The sequence below is a fragment of the Ornithorhynchus anatinus genome, chromosome 8 (assembly GCF_004115215.2).
Source record: "Ornithorhynchus anatinus isolate Pmale09 chromosome 8, mOrnAna1.pri.v4, whole genome shotgun sequence".
In the NCBI taxonomy this organism is placed as follows: domain Eukaryota; kingdom Metazoa; phylum Chordata; class Mammalia; order Monotremata; family Ornithorhynchidae; genus Ornithorhynchus; species Ornithorhynchus anatinus.
Window position 1 is genome coordinate 29,186,381 of NC_041735.1, and position 8,189 is coordinate 29,194,569.

At 48.1% G+C, this 8,189-nt stretch overlaps 1 non-coding gene across 1 annotated transcript; it reads right to left on the reverse strand.

The window, feature by feature from the left end:
- Positions 1-342: 342 nt before the first annotated feature.
- On the reverse strand, positions 343-480 carry LOC114813948. Its single transcript, XR_003761692.1, has one exon. It is a non-coding gene; the product is annotated as a small nucleolar RNA SNORA7 (small nucleolar RNA).
- Between the last annotated feature and the right edge of the window lie 7,709 nt (positions 481-8,189).

Sequence of the window (8,189 nt, forward strand, 5' to 3'; positions counted from 1 at the left end):
ATGGAAGATCTAACGGGACGGTTAGGGGATATAAAGTAGGGAGACGAGAGATTATTTGGGAAAGTCCTTCTTAATCAGTGGTGTTTACTGAGTGCCTACCCAGTTCAGGGCCCTGTCTTGTCTTAGGCCGTCGAGTCGTTTCCGACTCATAGCGACACCACAGACATATCTCTCCCAGAACACCCTGCTCTCCATCTGTTATCATTCTGGCAGCCAATCCATAGATTTTTCTTGGCAAAAATACGGAAGTGGTTTACCGTCGCCGCCTTCCGAGCAGTAAACTTGAGTCTCCACCGTCGACTCTCTCCCGTGCCACTGCTGCCCAGCACGGGTGAGTTTTGAATCTGTAGCAGATTGCCTTCCACTAGCTAGCCACTGTCCAAACTAAGAATGGAATGAATAAGCCTCTGCTTGACTCTCCCTCCCGTAGCCGAGACTGGTAGAGGACTGGACACTCTCCAGGTGTGACCCTGAGAGGGGAAGGAAGACTTGAACAGTATTACATTTTAGGAAAGATTAACTGGTCAACAAAATAAAATGTGCACCAGAGACTTGAGTCAGGGAGGCCAGTGGGAAGGCTGACATCAAGCCAGAATATGAGAAGTACCTGGGCCAGAACTGTGGAGAGGAAAGATCCTGGGAATGTTGTGGAGGAAAAACCAATAGGATTTTGTGAGGGACTGAACGTGGGGATTGAAAAAGAGGGTGGAGTCAAGGATAATGCCAAGGTTGCAGGCTTCAGAGTCAGGGAGAAAGGACTGTGATGGGAAGGTGAGATGGAGAAGAGAATTTTTTGGGGATTATGTGGGATTAGTCATTAAGTGTATGTCCAACTTGGAGGTTTTCTGGAGGCAGAAGGGGATGCAAGATTCCTTAGGTGTATATTGTGTTTGTATATGTGTGTGCATAGAGAGATTGTGAGAGAGCGATGGATTCCTCAGGATTAAAAATGCTGCTGCTTCTTTAGTGAGGTTTTATCCCTGTGTGTGCGTGGATGTAGCTGGCTGAGCTTGTTGCCTTTGCTCTCCTTCCTGCAGGCAGTGTGGGAGCCCAGGACCATTTCTAGTGGGGGCTCTCTTTGTCTGTGGAAAGACAATAAGTGAGGATGAGGATGGTGCCTGAGCTTCCACAGGGAAACGTGAGATGCCAGCTGGACTTCTAAGCCTTGGAGTGAAAGGTCGCTACGTCGATTTGTCCTTTGGTTGTCCAGTTTGCTGTGTGACCTGGTGACTCACCTCACTGAGTCTCTGAAGGATTCAGGAGCTGGGACATCGTGACTCCCCTTGAGTTTTTATGACCAGCCCATACCACCGCTGTCCCGGAAATGGCAGTCCTGCTTTACACTTGCTTTTATGTTAATCCCTTGAACCGACCCCCAAATCAGGTGTCTTGTAAACCACTAATACCGATTGAAGTACAACTTCCTTCCATTCAGGTCACGCTGTCCAGAGTATTTTTGCCAAAAGAAAGTCTCACACATCCATCGTAGAGGCATGTGTCAGTCACTCAATCGATATGTCACATCTACTTTGCGTAGAGTACTGTACTCAGCGCTTGGAAGGGTATGATCGAGTTAGTCGATGTGATCCCCGCCCTCAGGAACTTACAGTTTAACGGGGAGAAAGATACTAAAATAAATTGCAGGTAGTAGTCTGGTTTAGTGGATAGAGCAAAGGCCTTGGAGTTAGAGGACCTGGATTCTAATCCTGGCTTTGCCACCTGCCTCCTGTGTGACCCTGGGCAAGTCACTGAACTGCTCTGAGCCTCAGTTACCTCATCTATAAAGTGGAGATAAAATATTAGTCCTCTTTCCCTCTTAGGTTATGAGCCCCATATGTGACAGGGACTTTGCTCCATCAGCTTACATTGAATCCATCCTACTACTTAGTACAGTGGTTTTGCACATAGTAAGCGCTTAACAAATACCAACATTATTATTATTATTAATAATAATAACTGTGGTATTTGTTAAGCGCTTACTATGTGCAGAGCACTGTTCTTAGCGCTGGGGTAGACACAGGGGAATCAGGTTGTCCCACGTGGGGCTCACAGTCTTAATCCCCATTTTACAGATGAGGTAACTGAGGCACAGAGAAGTCAAGTGACTTGCCCACAGTCACACAGCTGACAAGTGGCAGAGCTGGGATTCGAACCCATGACCTCTGACTCCAAAGCCCGTGCTCCTTCCACTGAGCGATTACATGTAGGAGGGAGCAATTGCATATAAAAATATGTACATAAGTGCTGCGATGGGTGGGAGAGGCAGGAGGGCTGCGTACCCAAGAGCTCAGGTGACGAGTTAATGCTGAAATGGCAGTTTTGGGTTGGAGACAAGGTAGAAGGGTGAAAGATAAATTAGGAATTGCCTCCTGGAGGAGATGTGATGTCAGAATGGGGAGAGCAGTGGATTACATCTTGTCAAGGAGGAGAGTGCTCCAGTCGAAAGGACAGACAGAAGGAAAGACCTAAGCAAGAGATTGTTGGTGGGAGAGGGCTTGAAAGAATCAAAACATGTGCGGCGCCAACTCCTCGGCCAATCAATCGTTAGTATTTATTGAGAACCCACTGTGTGCAGAGCTCTGTACTCAGTGCTTGGGAGAAAACCCTAGAAATAGCCGACATGATCCTGGCCACAGTGGAACTTTCAGTGTTTCAGAGAAGTTGCACTTGACTGCCCCTTGGTTCACCAAACTCTGGATTTTGCATAAAGGAAGAAGAGGGAAAAGTGGTTGTGTGTATGATTTATTGCTGAAATAATAGGGGAAGTGAGGCAGGTTAGAAATGATATGGGTGGACGGGAATACCACTCACAGTTGGTATAGTTGGCCCCAAAATGGTGAAGCTGTGGTTGGGGATGCAGCCTGGAGAGAAGATAAATTAATCAGGGAAGGCCTCCTGGAGGAGATGCAATTTGAGGAGGGTTTTGAAGGGGGGGAGAGCTGTGGTTTTAGCACATTTGAAGAGGGTGGGCGTTCTGGGTAGGGAGAAAGTCACGATTTTTTAGACGGTATTTGTTAAGCACTTACTGTGTTCCAGGCAGTGTACTAAGTGCTGGGGAAAATACAAGCTTATTAGGTTGGAAACAGTCCCTCTCCCACATAATAATAATAGTGGTATTTGTTAAGCACTTACTGCATACCAGGCACTGTGCTAAGCATTGGAGTGGATACAAGCAAAGCAGGTTGGACAGTGTCCCTGTCCCACATGGGGCTCACATTCTGAATCTCCATTTTACAAATGAGGTAACTGAGGCCCAGGGAAGTTAAGTAAGTTGCCCAAGTCACACAGCAGACAAGTGGTAGAGCCAGGATTATATATTGTTATACATTATAAATTATTCATATTCATCTCTCTCTCCCCCTCTAGACTGTAAGCCCGTTATGGGCAGGCCACGTGTCTGCTAATTCTGTTGCACCATACCCTCCCAAGCTCTTCGTACAGTGCTTTGCACATAGTACATAATCATTCATTCATTCATTCAATAGTATTTATTGAGCGCTTACTATGTGCAGAGCACTGTACTGAGCGCTTGGGATGAACAAGTCGGCAACAGATAGAGACGGTCCCTGCCGTTTGACGGGCTTACAGTCTAATCGGGGGAGACGGACAGACGAGAACGATGGCAATAAACAGAGTCAAGGGGAAGAACATCTCGTAAAGACAATGGCAACTAAATAGAATCGAGGCGATGTACAATTCATTAACAAAATAAATAGGGTAACGAAAATATATACAGTTGAGCGGACGAGTACAGTGCTGTGGGGATGGGAAGGGAGAGGTGGAGGAGCAGAGGGAAAAGGGGAAAATGAGGGTTTAGCTGCGGAGAGGTAAAGGGGGGATGGCAGAGGGAGTAGAGGGAGAAGAGGAGCTCAGTCTGGGAACGCCTCTTGGAGGAGGTGAGTTTTAAGTAGGGTTTTGAAGAGGGAAAGAGAATCAGTTTGGCGGAGGTGAGGAGGGAGGGCGTTCCAGGACCGCGGGAGGACGTGACCGGGGGGTCGACGGCGGGATGGGCGAGACCGAGGGACGGTGAGGAGGTGGGCGGCAGAGGAGCGGAGCGTGCGGGGTGGGCGGTAGAAAGAGAGAAGGGAGGAGAGGTAGGAAGGGGCAAGGTGATGGAGAGCCTTGAAGCCTAGAGTGAGGAGTTTTTGTTTGGAGCGGAGGTTGATAGGCAACAGATAAAATTGATTGATTCATTGCAATGAGGAGGAGGAAGGGATATGGTCTTCCCAATCCCATTTCCTAACAGTGTCTCACAGAATCAGTGAATCAACGAATCAGTGATATTTATTGAATGCTTACTGAATGCAGAGCACAGAACTAAGCATTTTTTATGGTCTTTGTTAAGCACTTACTTTGTGCCAAGCACTCTGCTAAAGACTGGGGTAGATACAAGCTCTTGGGAGAGTACAATGCAACAGACTTGGTAGAAACATTCCCTGCTCACAACGAGCTTACAGTCTGGGGAGGGAGGCAGACATTAATATAAGTAATTTATAGGTATGTACATAAATGCTGTGTGGTTGAGAATGGGGAAATACCAGATGCCCAAAAGGCACAGATCCAAAGGGTATAGACAATGCAGAAGGGAGAGAGAGAGTCAGGGGAAAGAGAGCTTAATTGGGGAAGGCCTCTTGGAGGAGATGTGGCCTTAAAAAAGCTTTGAAGGTGGGGAGATTGGTGGTCTAGCAGATGTGGATGAGGAGAGGGAGTTCCAGGTGAGAGGGAGGATGTTGGAAAGGGGTTGACGGTGAGAAATGAGATCGGGGCATAGTAAGTAAGCTGGAATTAGATCAGCAAAGGGTGCAGGCTGGGCTGTATTAGGAAGACCCCCAAAACCCCAGAAGCTTCAGTTCTGGACATTCCTCCCAATGAGCTGGGATCTCATGAATTTATCTGACCTGCTAGGTTAAGGAAGCCCAACTCCGCTAACAAGCCAACGGTACTAAAACCCAATCAGTATAGTATTCCTTAGCATCCTTTGCCTTCCGAACCCAGAGTGAACTCAGCATTAGTGAGATGAAACACTGCTTGAGCTGTGCTCAGGAGAGCTCAGCTCATTTTATAAAAATAGTATTTGTTAAGCACCTCCTAGGTGCCAGGCACTGTACTAACCAATGGGGTAGATACAAGATAATCAGGGTGGGCAGTCTGTGTCCCACGTGGGGCTCAAAGTCTTAATCTCCATTTTATAGATGACATAACTGAGGCACAGAGAAGTTAAGTGACTTGTCCAAGGTCACAGAGTAGGCAAGTGGAGGAGCTGGGATTAGAACCCAGGTCCTCTGACTCCCAGGCTCATGCTCTTTCCACTAGGCCACACATTTCCCAGCAGCTTTCCCCGAGTCCCTCGATAAATTGGATTTTGGTTCTGAGGCTACAAGAGACCATACTGCCACCTGATTTCAACCCCGGGGTAGGATTTCGCAGCCAAATATTTGACCCTGGAAACCTGGTGAAGACCTGAGTGAAACTGGAAAGCTCACAGGGCCCCCAGATCTCAAGTGGGTCCCAGTGAGCTGGGAGAAGTGAAACATTCTCTTTTAGAGAGAACTGCTCTTTTCAATGTTTAAAAATGTGGTTAGTTCCATCTCATGTGGTATAGCTCGTTTAGACGTTAAGCTTCTGGAAGGCGGGGTCCGTACATTAGCAGGCATCCTGGACACCCCCCCCCCCTTCTTTCAGGTTGGGTCACATGACATTATCCTTAGCTCCTCTCTTACAATCCCCCATATTCAATTTTTTCCAAATCCTCCTTCTCCCCCCAGAATCTGCACTTTCCTCTCCATCCAAAATGCTACTGTGCTGGTCCAAACATCTTGATTACTACATTAATCTCCTCACAGACCTCCCTGCCTCCTGTCTCTCTCCTTTTCCAGGCCATACTTCGCTCTGGTATCTGGATCATTTTTCTAAAAGGAGAAGCAACGTGGCCTAGTGGGTCAAGCACAGGCCTGGGAGTCAGAAGGACCTGGGTTCTAATCACTGCTCCGCCACTTGTCTGCCATGTGTCTCCTTGGGCAAGTCATTTCACTTCTCTGTGCCTCAGCTTCTTTAACTGCAAAATGGGGATTCAACATCTATTCTCCCTGCCCTTTATTCATTCAGTAGTATTTATTGAGTGCTTACGATGTGCAGAGCATTGTACTAAGCGCTTGGAACGTACAGTTCGGCAACAGAGAGAGACAGAACGTCTGACCAATGATGGGCTCACAGTCTAAACGGGGGAGACAGACAGCAAAGCAAAACAGAACAAAAGCAAACTACCCATTTGACGATATTCCCAGTGTGGGACCATGAACTGTGTCTGAACTGATTGAAATCTATCTCCTCCAGCACTTAACATAGTTCCTGGCACATTCTAGGCACTTAAAAAAACCCACAATTATCCTTATTATAACTCAAAAGGGGCTCATCTTCTGTTGTTGGGATGGGATTTAGGATTTAAAAGAAAAAAACTTCCAAAAATAATTTCCAGTCCATGTGAACTCCCATACCATTAAAAAGAACAAAACCAAAAAGCCCCTCCTCAAGCCTCTCTTCCAGTTTTCACCAGCCCACTCCTCCAGGCCTCTTCACATTTGAGAGGCTCCAGAATTGCGATATTCCAGGTCTGTGGCCAGAATTATGCCTCACACTCCCCGCTGATCTCACTGGAACGATTTGCTTCCCAAATGAATGGTTTCAGCATCTCTCCCAAATGCCTGTTCGAGGATTATGAGGTGGAGAGAGGTTTTCCCCAACAGAGATCTCCCCCAGGGTATTCTGAGAGATCACCCAGCCACAAATCACTGGACTTTTCAAACTGAACTGCAGGAATGTGGAGGCAATTTTCCAGTACTGGTGATGGGTGCCAGGTGTCGCCTCCTGACTCCACCAGGACCCATCCTTTTGGAGAAAAAGCCCCAAATGGAGATCCCATTGCTGAGGAGGTGCCATGTTTTCCTCCCCACCCACTCACAGCTTCATCCAGGAATGTGCCGCCCAGCCAGAGTCCTGTCGGGGGAGAGGAAAGGCCACACTGCAGGAGAAGAAAAGAAGAAGATTTGCGGACAGAAAAGCAGAGGTAATGGTAATAATAATAATAATGTTGGTATTTGTTAAGCGTTTACTAAGGTAAGTTGATACACAGATAGTGTTTCCTTGTGCGCTTGGTTTTGCTTTCTTACTCTTCTGGATCCTTGCTAATAATCCTAGGTAGGTCAGCTACGGGGCTACCGAGGCGGCATGGCCCAGTGGAAAGGCTAAGGGACTGACCACTGGGAAACTGACTGTTGGGAGACCTCAGTTTCAGTCCCGGCTCTGTCCCTGGGCTGCTGTGTTGCCTCGGGCAATTCGCCTAACCTCTCTGGGTTTCTTTCCTCATCTGTACATTGGAAACAAGACTGAGTCCTGTTTGGAATGGGGACTGTGTCTGATCTGCTTATCTTGTATCTACCCCAGTGCTTAGCAAAATGCTTGGCACAGAATGAGCAGTTAATTGGCACGGTAACTGAGTTGCCATTTTGCAGCCTTCTGCTCTGACTCCTCTCTCGAGGAGGCCTCGCCCTCCCTCTGGGAGTATTTGGGCTTGCCCTCAGCCATGAGCTGGAAGTTTCCTAGGGCTCCCAGGGCCTCAGCATAGTTTGCTACAGAAGTCCCTTCCTTCTTGAGCCCGAAGGGTTTGCTCTTCTCCCCAACGGGGCCACTGGAACCTCCCCGGGTCTAGCAGGAGTAACCGAAGCCGACAGCCGGCAGGAGCTTAGCACAAGCCATTTTCCCCAGTATCCACTCAGGGCCCCGTGCTGGCCAGCTACGCCATCCAAGCTGATGTCTGCTGGAGAGCCGCCTTCCCCTTCAGCTGTCTTCTCCTACGGCTGCTGACGCCAACTTTGATCATTCCGCACTTGAAAAGAAAAGTCCCTGCATCAGAAATGACCTACTTGCTATCCCCGTTCCAAGGTGTGACGACCAAAGAACTGAAAGACAATCTGGTTTTCTTCATAGGCCCTTAGGTTTCCCTTTCTTTCAGAACCTATGATAAGGTCGAGGGGCCAGCAGTATCCGGAGTACTCACCGAGATCATCTGTTCCACCACCCCAGACTGAGCCCTTGATCCCGGCCAGCCGTCTCGCCCTTCGAGCTGCCGGTCCCAAGGGACCCAGGTGAGAGTGGCGGACTTTCAGAAGACAGTATTTTCAAACTCCCTTCTT